Genomic DNA, 16852 nt, shown 5'->3' on the forward strand with positions numbered 1-16852 from the left:
TTTCACTATCGTGGTGCAGTCTGGGCTCATTAAAATGCAAGCGTGACAATGTTCAACACTCCTCCAGAGGGCAGGATCCTATGTCCTCACCAGGATCAGGGCCAGGACCAGGAAACAGTAGAATCTTATTTGTTCTTCTATGCCATGTTTATTCCACTTAACATGTGTGTATCTTTGTGTGTATGTTTGTGTGTATCCATGTATGAGTGTGTGTGTGTGTGTGTGTGTGTGTGTGTGTGTATGTGTATGCGCACGTGTGCATGTGTTTGCACATGCCATAGAGTATGTAGGGCAACTTAGATGTCAGTTCTCACGTCTACCTTGTTCATGCTGGCTGAAGCCTACACAGGTTACCTGAGCAGCCGACTTTGGGGTGTGACAAGGGCTGGGGAGCTCTGGTCTCCACCTCTCACCTTGCTTTAGGAGCATCAGAACGATAGACCTGTCCAGCTTTATGTGTGTTTTGGGGACCTGAGCTTAAGTCTTTGTACAAAAGCACTTAACTTACGGAGTCGTCTCCGCAGACCACTTGGCATGTTTTTAAAGTTTCTCAGTGGTGTAGAAGCACCAATTTTTCATCTTTTACTTATACATCCAGTGACACCCCATTCTATGTTTACATCACATTTTGTTTTTCCATTCATTTGTTGATGGGTGTCTGGGCTGTTTCCATCTTTTGTTTACTGGGAACAATTCTATTCTAAATCTTTGCAAACTTGTGTCTTAGTCTATTTTCAATTGCATTTCTATGAACCGATTTACCTTCATTTCTGCTATGTGATAAAATAGCCTGAGAAAAAGGAACTTAGGGGAGAAAGAGTTTATTCTGCTTCCAATTCTGGTTGACTGACAGTAGGGAAGGCCTGCAAAGGAGGTTCATTCCCTAGGAAAAGGATGCTAGAACTGGAGTAAAGGCAGATGTTAGAGACTGAGTCCACCGGTGTTTGTTTCTGCAAATGCTTCTCCAGTGTCATTTACAGAGACTCTTCTGTATGGGAATTACCAATGCTTGAATGCAGAATTCACTCTTGTCTCTCTTAGACTTTTCTAAAAATGGTCTCCTTTGCAACTCTCAATTCACCCATTGGAGAACATGCATCATGCACGCTTCGCCTCTCCTCAATAGGTTGAGAAATAACATAGGCTGTGTGGACACTTCCTGTCCAGAGAGTATTAGAATAATATCAACAGCATTTCCTCTGAAGGAAGTGCTGGTGGTAGTGGTGTCTTGTCCTTGGCCTGGCAACTGCCTTAGGCAAGGGCTCTCGCATTGTCCCTTACTTAAAATGTCTGGCTTTTCCAGTTGGATTCAGAGTTGGTCTCAAAGGGGAGAGCAGTGTCTGATCTGATGTGTCTCATGTTTCATTTAGTCCCTGTGGGTTCAGCTTGTCACTGGTGAGGTTTATTTCAAGCATTGTCTGCCTTTGTCACAGGAGCAGAACACTTTCTGTACTGAGCTTAAGTTGACAGTTGTCATGTGTTGCTTTGTTCTAGGTGATGGGGGTAGACTGGGGACCAGTGAAGGAAATCACAGAGAAGGGAGTAATCTTATAATCATCCAAAGTCAAAATGGGAACCATGCCAGGCATTTTTGTGTGTTCAAATCCCTAGGCAATGGGACTCACGGAGTTGTTCACACCCCCTTTGGCTGGCTGATCTGATCAGTAGGTTCATGCTTTGGTTCTGGGTAATGTTTAATTATATTAGAGGCCTCATTGTAAGACTGACCCGTTGCAGAATTAGTACTTTTCCTACTCTTACATGTGAGTCACACCAGAAGGAATTAACCCTCTGGTAGGAAAATTCCCATGATGCACAGGGAACTGCTTTCTTACCATTGGCTATTATTTTGAGGAGACAGTGCAGGGCCCATAGATACTTTGAGGCTTAGCAGGGAGGTGACTGTAAGGGAGTGTGCCACTACCCTCTGGGTATCAAGACAATGGGTACTTTTGTTGTCCCCTGACTTGTCAGGATCATGGAGCACAGGAGGGGGCTTCAACTCCACAGGCTGTGCTTAGTTCATGAGGAGCTCCCTGTGGCTCTCATCCATCTGGCTTCCTTTGAGACTCGGCTTGGAAACCTGTTCTGGAATTCTCTTCCCAGAGCTTTCAGTTCTTTCTGGATTCCTTTCTGGGCTGACCTCTTCCACCCCGATTGGTTTCACCAACTGTTGTTTTCTCTGTGCTTATTGTCTCTGACTTGGAATAAACATCTGAGCACAGTGTTCATCTTGTCTCTTCATTACCACTAAGGGTTTTACCCTCCCAGCCTCTGCAACTGCCAGACGCCAGGAGGCTAGTTCCGCCTCAGCTTCTGTTGCTCCCTTGGCATGTGCAGACCTGGTATCAGACACTGTCCACATCACGGCAAACCACCCCTCAACCCCCCGAAATTCCAACCAATACCTCTACCCACTCCACATGTCATTCTGGCTGCAGGTATGGTCTTTGGAGTGTGGCAGCAAAGAGGCAGCTGAAATCACGCCATCAGATTCTGGGTTTCTTATCATTAATCATGATAAATGATACTTGGATCTCTTGCCTGTTTGAAATGGGAGCCTATAACGCCAAACTATCATTTTGATGAAACATCAGAATCAGTGGTCAGAGCTGCAGACCTGAGTGGACAGCATGAGCGCCTTGATTCTTGGCGAGAGTGTGCATTCAAGAAGCTAAAAGTCCATGCAGCCTAAGCCATCACCAAAGAGGTCCTGAATTCCCTGGGGAGCTCCCAAGAACAGATGCTCTGCACCTTAAACTGCTTACCTCAACCTGGAAGCGAGGACAAAGCTATGTTAGAAAAGAAGAATCGTAAAGCAATGTATGGCCATCAAAATCCTTAGCAACCATGCAGTTTAATCACCTTTTCATCTGAAACTGAGGCCTGGAGAGATGGCCAGGTGTGCTATATGTATTTTTCTATAGCTCTGTCACCTGCCTGGATCCATTCTTCTGAACTGAGACCGCTTTAGTCAACCCCTTGTCATCATTTTTTGGTCTCTTTTCTGAAAACACCCAGAGTTTTATCAAGCAGATGGTAGAAGAGAAAACTGAGGTTTTCTCATGGAGGTGGGTGAGTACATGCAGCACACAACGTATTATTACAATGTAATTATTGATATTCAGTATAAGGATGGAATAAGGCTCATGGCTTCTTTGGTCAAGAGGAGAACAGATTAGAAGGCATACCTCTACACTGACTGGGTTTGGCTTCTTTTCAACACATTAAAACCATTGTCATCATTACTTCAATACAAATTGAGTCCTTTAAACTTTTTTACATTTCTTTATTTGATTCCTCTGTTGTGGTAAGAATAATGAAGCAGCAGAACCGGTTCCTGTGTGTTCTTACTTGGTGCGGATCGAGAGCTGTGTTCTCCAGCTGTCTCTCTTTTAGCTGCCCTCTCCGAGCAGTCCTCTAGGTGGTAGTTATCATGCCTGCCCCCGACCCCCACTCCCACCCTCACCCCACATTCTGCAGGCCCTTGCACAGATCAGAATCATCTTCCTCCGTGGTCTCCATGAATCCTCTCTCTTTCCTAGACTTTTTCCCACCTACCTTTCCTTCTCATCCAATGCTTCGCCTTATCCCAAATTTCCTGGGGAGCTTCCTTCTTGCTGCATAATGACATCATCCTACAATCTATTTATTTGTGTGTGTGTGTGTGTGTGTGTGTGTGTTTGTATGTGTGTGTTCCATACATAGTACATCTCTATCTCTCTATCTCTCTATCATCTATCTATCTATCATCTATCTATCTATCTATCATCTATCTATCTATCTATCTATCTATCATCTATCATCTATCTATCTATCATCTATCTATCTATCATCTATCTATCATCTATCTATCTATCATCTATCTATCTATCTATCATCTATCTATCTATCATCTATCTATTTATCTATCATCTATCTATCTATCATCTATCTATCATTTATCTATCTATCTATCTATCATCTATCTATCTATCATCTATCTATTTATCTATCATCTATCTATCTATCATCTATCTATCTATCATTTATCTATCTATCTATCTATCTATCTATCATCTATCTATCTATCTATCATCTATCTATCTATGTATCATCTATCTATCATCTATCTATCTATCTATCTATCTATCTATCTATCTATCATCTATCTATCTATGTATCATCTATCTATCATTTATCTATCTATCTATCTATCTATCATCTATCTATCTATGTATCATCTATCTATCTATCTATCATCTATCTATCGTCTATCTATCTATCTATCATCTATCTATCTATCTCTATCTATCTATCATCTATCTATCTATCATCTATCTATCCTCTCTCTCTCTCTCTCTCTTTCTCTCTCTCTCTCTCCAGCCTTCAATAGTTGTCTGTCTGTCTCTTTCTACCATATGTGTTCTGGAGGTGCTGGATCCTGGTCATCAGGCTTGGCAACAAGTGCCTTTACCCAGTGAACTCTAATTTCTTCTTTCATTTTCACAAGAGCCAAACAACAACAACAATAACAACAACAACAACAATAACAACAACAATAACAACAACAATAACAACAACAACAACAACACACCAAGAAATTCCCAAGTAATGGTGGTGCATTGTCTTAGACTTTTTCTCTAAAGAAACATAAATACACTTGCACACATTTATTTACTTAAAAATTGGCTGTTTCCATATTATTAAAAGCTCTCTGTAAACAAGACTTAAACAGATACACAGTGTTTCTAAGATGAATATAACAAGATTTGTTCACCTATTCCTCTAATCGTAGGGATTTGCTGTAAATTGTTTTCAAATACTTTCATTTTTCATATTGCCAACTTACTTCATCAAAGGTTTGTAAAAGTAAATACTGCCAGCAGTGCGGGCTGTTCAGGCCAGCACACACCTTCATTGTCACTTGGCTATTATTATAGATGGAGATCGTTATTACCTCATTAGTATTTTAATTTGAAGCTCTCTGATAACTCCCCAGGTTGGATATTTACCATTTGGATTTTTCTCATTTAGAATTTTTCTGCTTGTGTCCTTTGCCCATTAATCATCTGAGATCTTGGTGTTTTTGTTTTGTGTGTTTGCTCTTTGGTTATAATCTTTCCTGCAGATATTGCTCCTCATTCATTGTCTTTTAATATTGCTTATGATTTTTGTCATACAGTCCAATCTATTAATATTTCCTTTTGTATTTCCTTTGCTTCTGAATATGGAGAATTCCTCCCAGCAAGAAGCAAAGTGTAACCTGAGCCATGGTTTCTGCCTTGTTTCACTTCTTACATTTAGCTCTTTGCTTTTAGTAATTATTTAAGTGCTACATCTAAAGTGATTTCTTCTAAATAGTTAACATTTGTTACGCTATCCACTTTCAGATAACTCTTCTCTTTCTTACTGCTGTGCCATACTTCCTTAGCTTTTATGGAAGTTTGTTTCTGTCTTTTTCATTTCAATGAGCTCCTTGAGACTATTGGAAAGATATTAATTAGGAACCCTATAAGATGCCTATGCAAACTATACATTCACGAGGCACACGGAAATCAAAATATCACTCTATTATTAGCTGGGGTAAGGCTCTACAACTCAGCTGGAGCCAAAGGCCAGCATTCCTCTCTGCCTACCTTTGCCTGGGCTTCTTCACAACAAAATGTTTGGATGTCATATAATCATTGCTTGCAAAATGGTTTCATGGCAGACCACTTGAACTTAGAAGCAAAAAGGAAGCATTTTGTGAGCCTGTGGACTACGTATGCCAGGAGTTTGTCAGGGACATAGTGAGGATGTTTGGTTTCTGTTCCATAATATTTGAGGCTTCAGTTGGGAAGCCTGGAAAGCTGAGGTGAATTGATGGCTGCCATTTGGAACCACCTGCAAGTTAGTTGATCCTCTGGTTGGTTGGTGACAGCTGTCTGTTAGGAACTCAGCTGGAGCCAAAGGCCAGCATTCCTCTCTGCCTACCTTTGCCTGGACTTCTTCACAACAAAATGTCCGGATGTCAAAAATGAACGATTTAAGATAATCAGGAAGAGGTTTTTACTGTCTGAGCCTTAGGAGTTATGTAGGATCACGTTGGTCATAGGCACAAGTCTGACTAAAATTCTAGATAGCGAGACACTGGACTCCATGTTGGATAGAAGGAGTCTCAAACACAGCCAGAATACAGCAAATACAGAGGCGAATGCCAGCAGCAAACCACTGAACTGAGAATAGGACCCCCGTTGAAGGAATCAGAGAAAGAACTGGAAGAGCTTGAAGGGGCTCGAGACCCCATATGAACAACATACCAAGCAACCAGAGCTTCCAGGGACTAAGCCACTACCTAAAGACTATACATGGACTGACCCTGGACTCTGACCTCATAGGTAGCAATGAATATCCTAGTAAGAGCACCAGTGGAAGGGGAAGCCCTGTGTCCTGCTAAGACTGAACCCCCAGTGAACATGATTGTTGGGGGGAGGGTGGTAATGGGGGGAGGATGGGAGGGGAACACCCATATGGAAGGGGAGGGGGAGGGATTAGGGGGATGTTGGCCCGGAAACCGGGAAAGGGAATAACATTCTAAATGTAAATAAGAAATACTCAAGTTAATAAAGAAAAAAATTTTTTAAAAAAGGAGTCTCGTCCCCAGCTCCGAAAAAAAGAACTAAAAAAAAAAAAAAAAAAAAAAAAGGAGTCTCAAAGTTGCATTGTAGGAAGAACACATGGGTGGCATAGGAGATATTCTTGTGGCTGTCCCAGGTCAGTAGTTCTCAACCTGTGGGTCACACCCCCCTGAGGGCTTGAACAACTCTTTCCCAGGGTTCCATATCAGATATCCTGCATATCGGATCTGTATATGATTCAGAACAGGAGCAAAATGACAGTTGTCAGGTAGCAGTGAAAGTGATCTCATGGTCGGGGGTCACCACAACATGAGGAACTGGATTAAAGGGCTGCAGCATTAGCAAGGCCGAGAACCACCGCTTTACATGCAGACATACTTAGTCAGAGTGGAGAACTCTGACAGGCTAGACTAGGCTTAGACTACACATCCTGCTTAGCGTTTTCTTCCTGCAGATAGCCACATGGTTCACTGCCTCAGTAACTTCAAATCTTTGCTTAACGTTACTTTCTGAGTTCAAATTTGATCTCATTTACATCCTGAAGCTCTACGAGCCTTCCTTGCTTTACCTTTGCTTCAGTCACCTTTAAGTGACAGGTAGTCTATTTGACATGCCAGTATAGCTTATGATTATTGTAAACTTACCATATGTTTGTGCATGTATTATATGTTCTTTATAACTGTGTTTTTTCCTCTGTTGGGTATAATCTCTACAAGGGGAGGGTCTTGGGAGACCAGATCCTTAGAACAACCCAAGGGGACATGAAGGTCAGGTACAAGGTCCCCTGTTTTACAGATGAGGAGTTTGAGGAGTCATGGAATAAAACATTCTCCAATGTCACATAGAACCATGACTGCAGCTAGGACGCTGTAACTTGGAATCCAGGAAGCTCCGTGTACAGGCCATCATTCCCTTCCTGTGTGGCAGTTATGGTATTTTGTGGCTCCAGGCCACTTCTCAGACTCTCTCGTGTTTCCCTTGGAAATAAATACAAATCCCAAGTTGCAGGACAGTTGTAAGCCCTCAAGTTGTCAAGGACAAAGCAACTTTATCTCCAATTCATGAATCAGTTAAATAGCATGATCGCAGCAACAAAAAGGCAGAAGATATCTTTGGGACAAGTGAACCTTGTAATCTGATCCAATTCTCACCCAGAAATACCATTTTGACTATTTTAATGCAGAAGTTACAGAGTGAGCAAATGACTCTTTGGTACAGCTCTTCCACTCCACCAAGCCTACATCTGGAGGACATTTTGAGAGTCTTAAAAAAAAATCTTTCTTTAAGGATTAAACTTCCATGAAGGGACATGCAGCTAGAGAAAAGAACTTTATTTCACCTTGTTTGAGATGCTCGTTTGCACTCTGAGCCTTGACAAAATGGGAATTATTTTTCTAGAAGAATCCCCTTAAACAGTGCTCTACTGTTACAGAGTGGAGAGTCTTACAGAAGCTGGAGTGGGCCGGAGGCTTTCTTTATGTAAATCTATTAATCCTTCCACCACCCCAGAAGCCACTACCAGTACCAGTCAGATAATGGATTTTATCCTTCAAATATTGAATATATTCTATGTCTGTTCTGCCAAAAAGTAGAAGGAAAAACGCTTGCCTATAGGCTCCAGAAAGGAGTAGAGGTGCACAGTTTGGATGAGTGCCTTGGGGTTCTGGTGCACACTACTGTCTGTCAAACACTGATTAGATTAGCAGAGGAACCCCAAGGAGTCTTTGGGGGTTACTTGCCTTGCCCCCCATGGCTAATGTAAGAGGTTTGGGGTTTCCAAGCGTTGAAATGGACTCTGTCTGGCTCGTCTTGTATGAGCCTTTAAGGCCTTTCCCCTTCAATCCTGTCTCTGTTTCGGCATCTCTCAGCTTCTTTAATCACAGAGTTCTTTTTATCTTCTAACTGTAATTTGTCCTCATGTAGTTTCTCTTTAGTCACTGCCAGGCCCTGGGAAATCTGCATATCATAGTGATCAGCCTGGGGCATGGGGATATAGCACAGAAGTTTAGCCTGTAAATAGAAATGGAATTTAAGCTCCTTATTACCATAGAAATTAAAAATTCTTCCACTCACAAGTAGGTTTAGTCCTTAGACAGGGTCCACTAAACCTGTTGGCTCCTAGTAGACTGTGAGAGCTTTGTGCCGACCACACACTGAGTTGGCACAACCTCGGAGACGCCTCAGATGCTGCCAGCTCCTCCTGTCCAAGTCCCTCAGTGTGCGTGCATTGCAATCTCCAGTGTTGTTCTGCAAACACTCACAAGGCTCGCTATCCCTCCTTTCCCTGTAGTTTCCAGAGTCAATAGGAGTGCATTTGGTTTCTGAAGCTATGCTATATGGATGAGAGAAGATGATGATGAAGAAGAAGATATCCTCTCTAAGGGTAGGGGTGGGTTAAAGAGCCTCATTTCTCCTGAAAGGAAGAATCTTTTCTGAAGCAGTCAGAAGTCAGTCTCTGTCTGTCCTCTCACCCATTTTGTGTGTGTGTGTGTGTGTGTGTGTGTGTGTGTGTGTGTGTGTGTGTGCCATGCACATGCACTTGCAGAGGTCAATTTTGGCTGTCTTTCTTCAGGTGCTTTTTTTGTGGGAAACAGGGTCTTTCAGCGTTGCTGATTAGACTAGGCTCACTGGCTAGTAAGCATTTGGAAGTCACCCAATTTTGAACTGGGATTGCAGGTTCCTGCCTTCGTGCTTTTTTTTTTTTTTTTTAAAAAACATGGGTTATGGGTTTGGGGAACTGCTCTCAGATCTTATTTGCATAGCAGTGTATCCGTGTGCCACGTGCTGGTCCTGAAGGGAAACAGTGATGTTGCTGTGATTTTACAGAGAGTAGAGGCAACCACGAACCCAACATATTCAAATGTCAGGGCTCTACGATGCACAGGGATGAACGCCAGAGACGTACCTGCATAACCAGAGTACAGTCTTTTCCCTGGAACCCTAGGGCCCTAGCAGAAACATTTTGAGCATTTGGGAACTAGGTTTCAGGTTCTGACTCTTGCATGCACAGTGGTCTTAGACAATAGCAACAACATCAGTAGCACTAATAAGCCTTTGAATTACTGTATGCCACATAGACTCTTGGGTGATTTCTCTCCAGCTTTCAAATCCTCATGCTAGACAGACTTTCTGTCTCCCTAACTCCTCCTGCATCGCAAACACTGTACTTGGACAGCAGGTAGAAGGAACCTAAGGATGGACATCTGAGCACAGGAGAGCCAGGGGTTCTTTACTCTGCAGTCTTGGGAATAGAAGAACGTTTTCTGGCAGGGAGGATGACTATAAAGAGAGATGGTGAACCCATGAGTGTCTAGACGTGTGGATGGCTTTGTACAACACTCAGAAACTCAGTTTGGGTGCCAGAGGAAGCCAATCAAATAATGAGAAATTAACAAAGCAGATTAGAAACCCAAGAAGGCGATGGATAGGCTCCCCAGGGCTGCCCATATCCCAGCTCCTGTGTGCTGTGGATGCCTGGTTCATTACCTGTTATTATGTTCTGTTAGAGAATCTGTTTCCTAGCAAATCTCCTCTGGGCTAGAACTTGTGTGAATTGGATTCTAAACTAGTGTGACAAAACTCTTGGCAAGACATTTCTTGTGTTCCGAGTAGGGCAGCAGCTGTTGGAATTACGTGATCCTCGTTTTCCAAAGGGGCTTAGTAGGCCATGAAGGGTTCTAAAACTTAAGGTATCTTAGGACAGTGATGATGATGATGATGATGACTGTGACGGTGGTGATGATAACCCCAATGATTGTCATTAATACACTCACTGCAATAGAAAACCTGCATCATCTATAACATCTGTGATGAGAACTTCCCAGTAGAAGCCCAGTGAGGCTGAACTTAGCTGGAGTCAGATGTGGGAGGTCAGGTTGGGTACTGGGTTCCATTGCTTTCAGATGACCTTGGAGCTAGCCTAGAACCTTGAGCTCAGGAAAGTTGAACTTAAGTGCCAGGACAAGCTCTTAACCAAATTTGAAGAGGTATTTCCCTAGCTTTTAAAGAGAGGTCCTCACCTTTCTTCTCCTTTGTCTCTTTTTAGCTCCTGGTAACCTTGCCCTTGCGCTAACACCATTCCCTTGAAACAGCTCTGGACAGATGCTCAACAGGGAGGTAAACCAGCAAGTGCATAGCCTGGAGCAGGTCACCTGAGAGTGGCAAGGAGGTCTTGACAATGTTGGACAGATTTCAATGAACCTGACCACCCTACCTCCCCAGCCACTGGTTCTGTGGATTTGTTGCCTGTAGAGTTCTGCCTTGGGCTGACAGGACAAAGCCATTGAACTCAATAGAATTAGGCCAGAGTAAGGCTGAGACAACCTGGCTGACATCTCTGACACCTTTGATGGATATCAGCCCTGCCTGAGCTCTAGTGTCCTTCAGGGGACAGCCTGAAGGTGTTTGTCATCACCATGTGACTGGCATGCTGAACTGCTATTTCTACACACATTTCTTATAGGAAAAGCACTGTTCTTTCTTTAAAGACACACGGGTCACACACTCTCTTGTCATTAGAGACATCTTAGCAATGGGGCCCTTTGTGTAACATGAGGTATGATCTCTTTGACCCATCTGATAGATGTAACCTTTCTTTCTTTTTCTCTGTGTTCTTTACTCCCATCATAGAATGAGTTAGTATAGTGGAGAAATACAATGCAAATGCATTGTTTAATTATCCATTTATTGAGCAAATATTTACTGACTATATGATAGGAACCACAGCAGGATTAATCAGCAAAATGGTAAAAGAGAAAGATATTATATCAGGTGTCATGATGCTATGCATCATAGGGGTAGGAAGAGACACATAACTATGCAGAAGAGGAAATAATTGCATATCAAAATGAGTGCTGTGGGGAAATAGACCAAGGACAAAAGATGGGAATAAAGAGAAAGCTCTCGCTTTTAGAGAGCAAGGAGTTCTCTCCCACCAAGGCTCCACACAGGAGGAGCTAGGCTGTCCAGAGCAGGGAGATCAGAGCATGTTAGACACCTGGTGTAGATACCATGATTATAGTGAGGTATATACAGGGACACATAGATTGTAAGGGGGTAGCTAGGGACAGAACAGACAAGTTAAACAGACTGGACCTCAAATCCCAGCTCTTTTGAATGCTCATGGGCAACTACTTCATTTCCTTTGTCTATAAACCAAGAAGCAGAATTGCATATATGTTGAGAAATGTTTCCATCCATTTTGCATAGTTACTGAACTAGTTCACATCCTGTCCGAAGGTGAAATGGCCTCTCTTTTTCTCCTCCTACTCTTCCTCTTTGTCCTCCTGCTCCTCCTCCTCCTTCTCTTCCTCCTCACTGGCACCTTGTTCTTTTTTCATTCTGTCATATCATTATGGTTCATTAAGTTTACCTAAAGCTGCTTTCATATAGACTGAAGTTTGGCCCATTTCTCCAAATCATAAACCACACTTAATTTGATGTGTAAAGACCGTCACACTAGTTTTGTAATGGGTAGCTTAGCTGAAGTCAATCACAGCAGCCCCACTTCAGTCATGCACAGGAAGCCATCTACTCTAACCCCATTCAAGATGGCAAATCCAAGTTTTAAGCCATGCACTACCTTTGTATTTTACTTCCTATTTCTGTCCATAAACACTATTCACCCTGTGGCACTCCAGAATTACTCTGCATCTCTTCTAGATCTTCAGATGGTTCAGCTCTCAGACCATTACTTACCCAGTTAAATTATAGTCAACATACTAGCTCTACAGTCTCTGACTCCACAGTAACTGATCCTAGAAGGTGGGAGGTAATATTTCATTGTGACTTTCACCTACATTCCTTGACGGTTAGTGATATTGTGTACTTTTTCTTATACCCATGGCCCTTTGCATGTTGTCTTGTGAGAAATGTCTTTTCAGGTTCTTGCCCATTTTTTAAATTGGACTGTCTATTAAGTTGGTTGACATCCATAGATATGTGTATATTAACCCATTATGGGGCACATGGTTTATAAATACTTTCTTCAAGTACGAGCTTTCTCTTCATTGCATTTAAAGTTTCCTTTGCTGCATGTAATTTTTTATTTGGATATAATCCAATTTGCTTTTTACCTTTTGCTTTTCTTGCCTATGCTTTTGGGATCAAATCCAGATACTCTTTGTTTAGACACATGTCAGAAAGCATTTCCCCCGGTCTTTTCTTCTAGTAGTTTTACAGTCTCAGGTCTTAGGTTTAAGTCTTCAATTCTAGTTGAGTTGCTTTTTAGATGAAGGGCTAAGGTGGACTTTATTTTTCCCTTACTCTGTTGTGACTCAACTTTCCTCTTGTGCCATGTCAGACTGAAGTGGCGAGAGTGGGCATGCCTCTCTGTAAGGCATTCAGCTCTTCTTCATAGGACATATGTGCCAATCAGTGGGCTTGTCACATGGGAGTTTTAATATTTGCAGTATGTTCTCTCCCACCCAAAGTGTCAAGCAGTTTTGTTAGGAAGCAATGTGGAATATTATGATGTTTCCTTTCTGCATCCATTGAGACGGCCACGGACTTGATCTCTTAACGTGACATATCACATATATTGATCACATATATGAGCTGTCTTTGTACTCCAGAGATAAATACCACTTGATTTTGATCAACGATTCTTTTAATGTTATTAAATTAGCTTGTTAGTGTATTTTATACTTCTTTTTAAAATTTTTAGTAACATGTTGATTAAACATAATAGTGGGTTTTGGTGTCATCTTATATATTTATATAAGCTTCTATCACAGTCACTTGTTACCTTCTCTGTTCTTCAACTCCTACTGAACACCTTCTTCCTACCTCATCCCACTTCTATTTTTATGTCTTATTTATTCCTTTGTTTGATTTTTTTTGATAACTGAGTGGGTTTTATTAGGGTTGCTTATAGGATCCTGGGTGAAAGGTTATTTATGGGAACATGGGCTCCCTACCAGAGGTTAAACTCCTGAAGAAAAGATCTCTTCTTATACCCTTGACCATTCAGTGACCACGGGATGGGTGGAACCTTATGACTCCTCCCTCTAGGAATGGGTGGAGTCCCGTGATCCTCCTTAATCTACCATTCTCTCTCTCTCTCTCTCTCTCTCTCTCTCTCTCTCTCTGTGTGTGTGTGTGTGTGTGTGTGTGTGTGTGTGTGTACCTTCCCCCAGTTCTTTCTCCCTCCCTATGACAGAATTTAGCAGGCCCAGTCTTGCACAGGTCTTGTGCAGGTATCATGTATGCTGTGGGATCACAAGTGGACCAGTGATGTCACTTTTTGAAGGTGACACTCCACCATACTCCACCCTGCCTCTGGGGCTGTTGCATTCCATCCACCTTGTCTTTCTCTGAGCCTTGGGAAGGGTGATAGAGATGTCACTTGTTCTTAGCACTTTGACCTAGTGATGGGTCTCCATAGTTACCACTACCCAGTGAAAAACAGCATTTCTAAGATCAAGGCTGGTCCACGGGTATAAATACAATTATATGGCCATAATTTGATGGGTATATCCTGTCCATTTTAACTTTTTCCTATGTTGCTGTGGATTTTTTATCTATCTTCATCAGAGATATTGACCTATAATTTTCCTTTTTTGAAGAGGGCTTCTCTGGCTTTGTTATCATACTGATTATGGCCTTCCGACATGAATTTAGAAATAGTACATCTTCTTCAATAATCTAGCAGAGTTTGAGAGCATTGGTTCTATTCCTTAAAAGTTTAGTAGAATTCTGCCAGTAAGCTATTATATTTTAGAGTTTTCTTTGCAGTTTTATGTTTCAGTTACTCATGTGTCTCTCCTTGTCATTTGTTTATTAAGAATTTCTAACAAGAGTCACTTATCAATGTGGGCAGGTCATAAATTGAACACTCCAGTCATTGCAAGTTTTATATCTTACCCACTTGTAGGATATTCAATTTGTTAGCATGTAATTGTTCATAGGGGCTCATAATCCTAGTATTCTGTGGTGTAACATGTAAAGTTGCCTGTTTCATTCTGATTTTATTTGTTTTGATCTTCTCCATCTTTTTCTTAGTCTATTTGAAGGTTTGCCAATTTGTGCTTTCAGATCACCAACTCTCTGTTTCGTTGACCTTCTCTGCTGCTTCTCTAGACATTTTCATTTATTTTTGCTCTGGGACTGCTGTTCTCTTTGATAACTGTGGCATAGCTTGTTCTGGTTCCTTATGGTGTCTGTTAGATTGTTTATTTTATTTTTACTGTTTGCAGGATCAAACTTCAGGACCACAGTGTACCAGAAAAGTGCTCTACAGTTCTGCCACACTCCAGACCTTTTCCTTTATTTTATTTTATTGCTTTTTTTTTTTTTTGAGACAGAGTCTAACTCTATAGCCCTGGCTGCCCTGAAACTTGCTACCTAGATCAGGCTGGATTTGAACGCAGAGAACTGTCTGCCTTTGCCTCTGGAATGTGGGCTCTTTCCTTTTTTAACAATAAAGATGTTTATTGACAATATTGAGCTCTTAAAATAATTTTTTCTGAATTCTTTCTATAGGTTTGGTTATGTTAGGTTTACAAATTTGGTCTCAAGAGATTTCTTAAATTTCTGCTTTGATTTCCTTCTCGCTCCTTGGCTGCTCTATAGCATATTGTTCTATTTCCATATACTCAGAAATTCCCTCTATTATTGATGTACGATTTCATATCATTGTGGTCAGAAAATATATTCAATATGATTTCAGTCTTGGTAAATGTGTTCAGACTTCTTTCGTGGTGTAACCATATGGTCTATCTGAATAAATATCCCATAGGCACTGAGAAGAGTGCTCATTCTGTGGCTGCTGTGTGTTTGTGTCTCTAGGTCCCTTGGGCTTAAAGTGCATTTCAAGTCCAAAGTTCTCCTATTGATTTTTCTGCTTGAATGATCCAAGAAAGCTTGATAACCACTACGGTTCTTATCCTTGTCTTCCTGGCTTCTTCTCTGCTTTTTGCTCCTTGCCTTAGCTGCTAGAACCCTCTGCAGACATTACCATTTCTCATTATTAAACAAGAGAATTCTTAACAGCAGCTATGGTAAATGTTAGCTGTAATAGAATTTGGGACACACTTCTAAAGTTGCCCTTTCTCAAGGAACCAGGAAAACAAACAAACACACCTGCAACATTATCAAAAGTTCTTTCATTAGGAATTCCTCCATTTGGAGCCATAAAATGGAATTAGCTGGTAAATAGGTTACCTGGGCCTAGTACTTTCTTTGCTGCCAAGACTGACAATCCGAATTTGATTCCGGGGACTAACACCATGGTGGAAGGGGAGAACTGACTCCTACAAGTTGTCCTCTGACCTCCACAGCATTCCATGACATATTTACACACACACACACACACACACACACACACACACACACACACAAGTCTCATTTATATGTGAAATCTTAGAAAGTTCATCCCTGAGGTATTAAGAATATAATGGTGCTCACCAGAGTCTGGGAATGGAGTAAGAAAATGGGGAACACGAGAATGGTTGTGGTTGATGTTAAATAACAGACAAGGATGAGGAGAGAAGCCCTGCTGTGCCCGTAAGGTAGCTGTAGATAGCGATAACACACTGTAAACATTTAAGAGACAAGATAGGAGGATTTAACATCCTTTCTGCATGGATACATATTAGAGGAGATAGATTTTCTACTTTCATTTGAACATTGCATGATAAATACATGTACATGTACAAAAACACAACACAGAATCTCATCAATGTGTACAGTTTGTGTGTATCATTTAAAAATTTGAACGCATATTTCTAATTTATAATAAAATGTATTCCATGACATATTTACACACACACACACACACACACACACACACACACACACACACACACACTCTTCTTTTGAGACAATCCCTAGGCTATGGCTCTCAGGGGAAGATTGTGGAGACCTACCCTTCAGTTACTCCAGTCCCTTGGAGTACACAGCAGTGTGTAACTGCTTGGAATGACATTTCCCCCTTTCATCCATATGCACATTCTTTTTTCTGACTTCTTATTCACTCTTCCTGTGTGAACTATAAGCCATTATAGGTCCCCCCTGGCCCCTGAAATCCACTCTGATACCTATGAGGAACAGGATTGCCAAATTGCTGTCTAGCTGTTACCTTTCCCAAGCTGCATACTGCCATTCCCAACTTTCCAATGTTCATGTCATGGTTTGAATAGGAAATGTCACCCATAATTCTTCTGTAAATGCCTGGTCCCTGGAAGGTGACATTGTTTTTTTCAGGTGGTGGAAATTTTGGGCAGTGTGCCTCATGTGGAAGATGTGGGAGGGTG

The 16852-nt window shown here is 41.6% G+C and overlaps 1 protein-coding gene and 1 long non-coding RNA gene across 8 annotated transcripts in view; both read left to right on the plus strand.

Annotated features, from left to right (window-relative positions):
* Alk (ALK receptor tyrosine kinase) overlaps positions 1-16852 on the plus strand; it is a 719717-nt gene that overhangs the window by 49242 nt on the left and 653623 nt on the right. The gene's annotated exons all lie outside the window — the stretch shown is intronic.
* The window catches only part of LOC108351183 (uncharacterized), a 98678-nt gene that overhangs the window by 31279 nt on the left and 50547 nt on the right, over positions 1-16852 (plus strand). For 2 of the 7 annotated variants that reach the window (XR_015622855.1, XR_015622857.1), the window contains exon 1: positions 10645-10715. The exons of the other annotated variants lie outside the window; for them this stretch is intronic. This is a non-coding gene — a long non-coding RNA (uncharacterized LOC108351183). Of the gene's footprint in view, positions 1-10644; positions 10716-16852 lie in introns of those variants that run through there. 7 annotated transcript variants of the gene reach the window in all.

The sequence above is a fragment of the Rattus norvegicus genome, chromosome 6 (assembly GCF_021556685.1).
Source record: "Rattus norvegicus strain SHRSP/BbbUtx chromosome 6, alternate assembly SHRSP_T2T, whole genome shotgun sequence".
Classification (NCBI taxonomy): domain Eukaryota; kingdom Metazoa; phylum Chordata; class Mammalia; order Rodentia; family Muridae; genus Rattus; species Rattus norvegicus.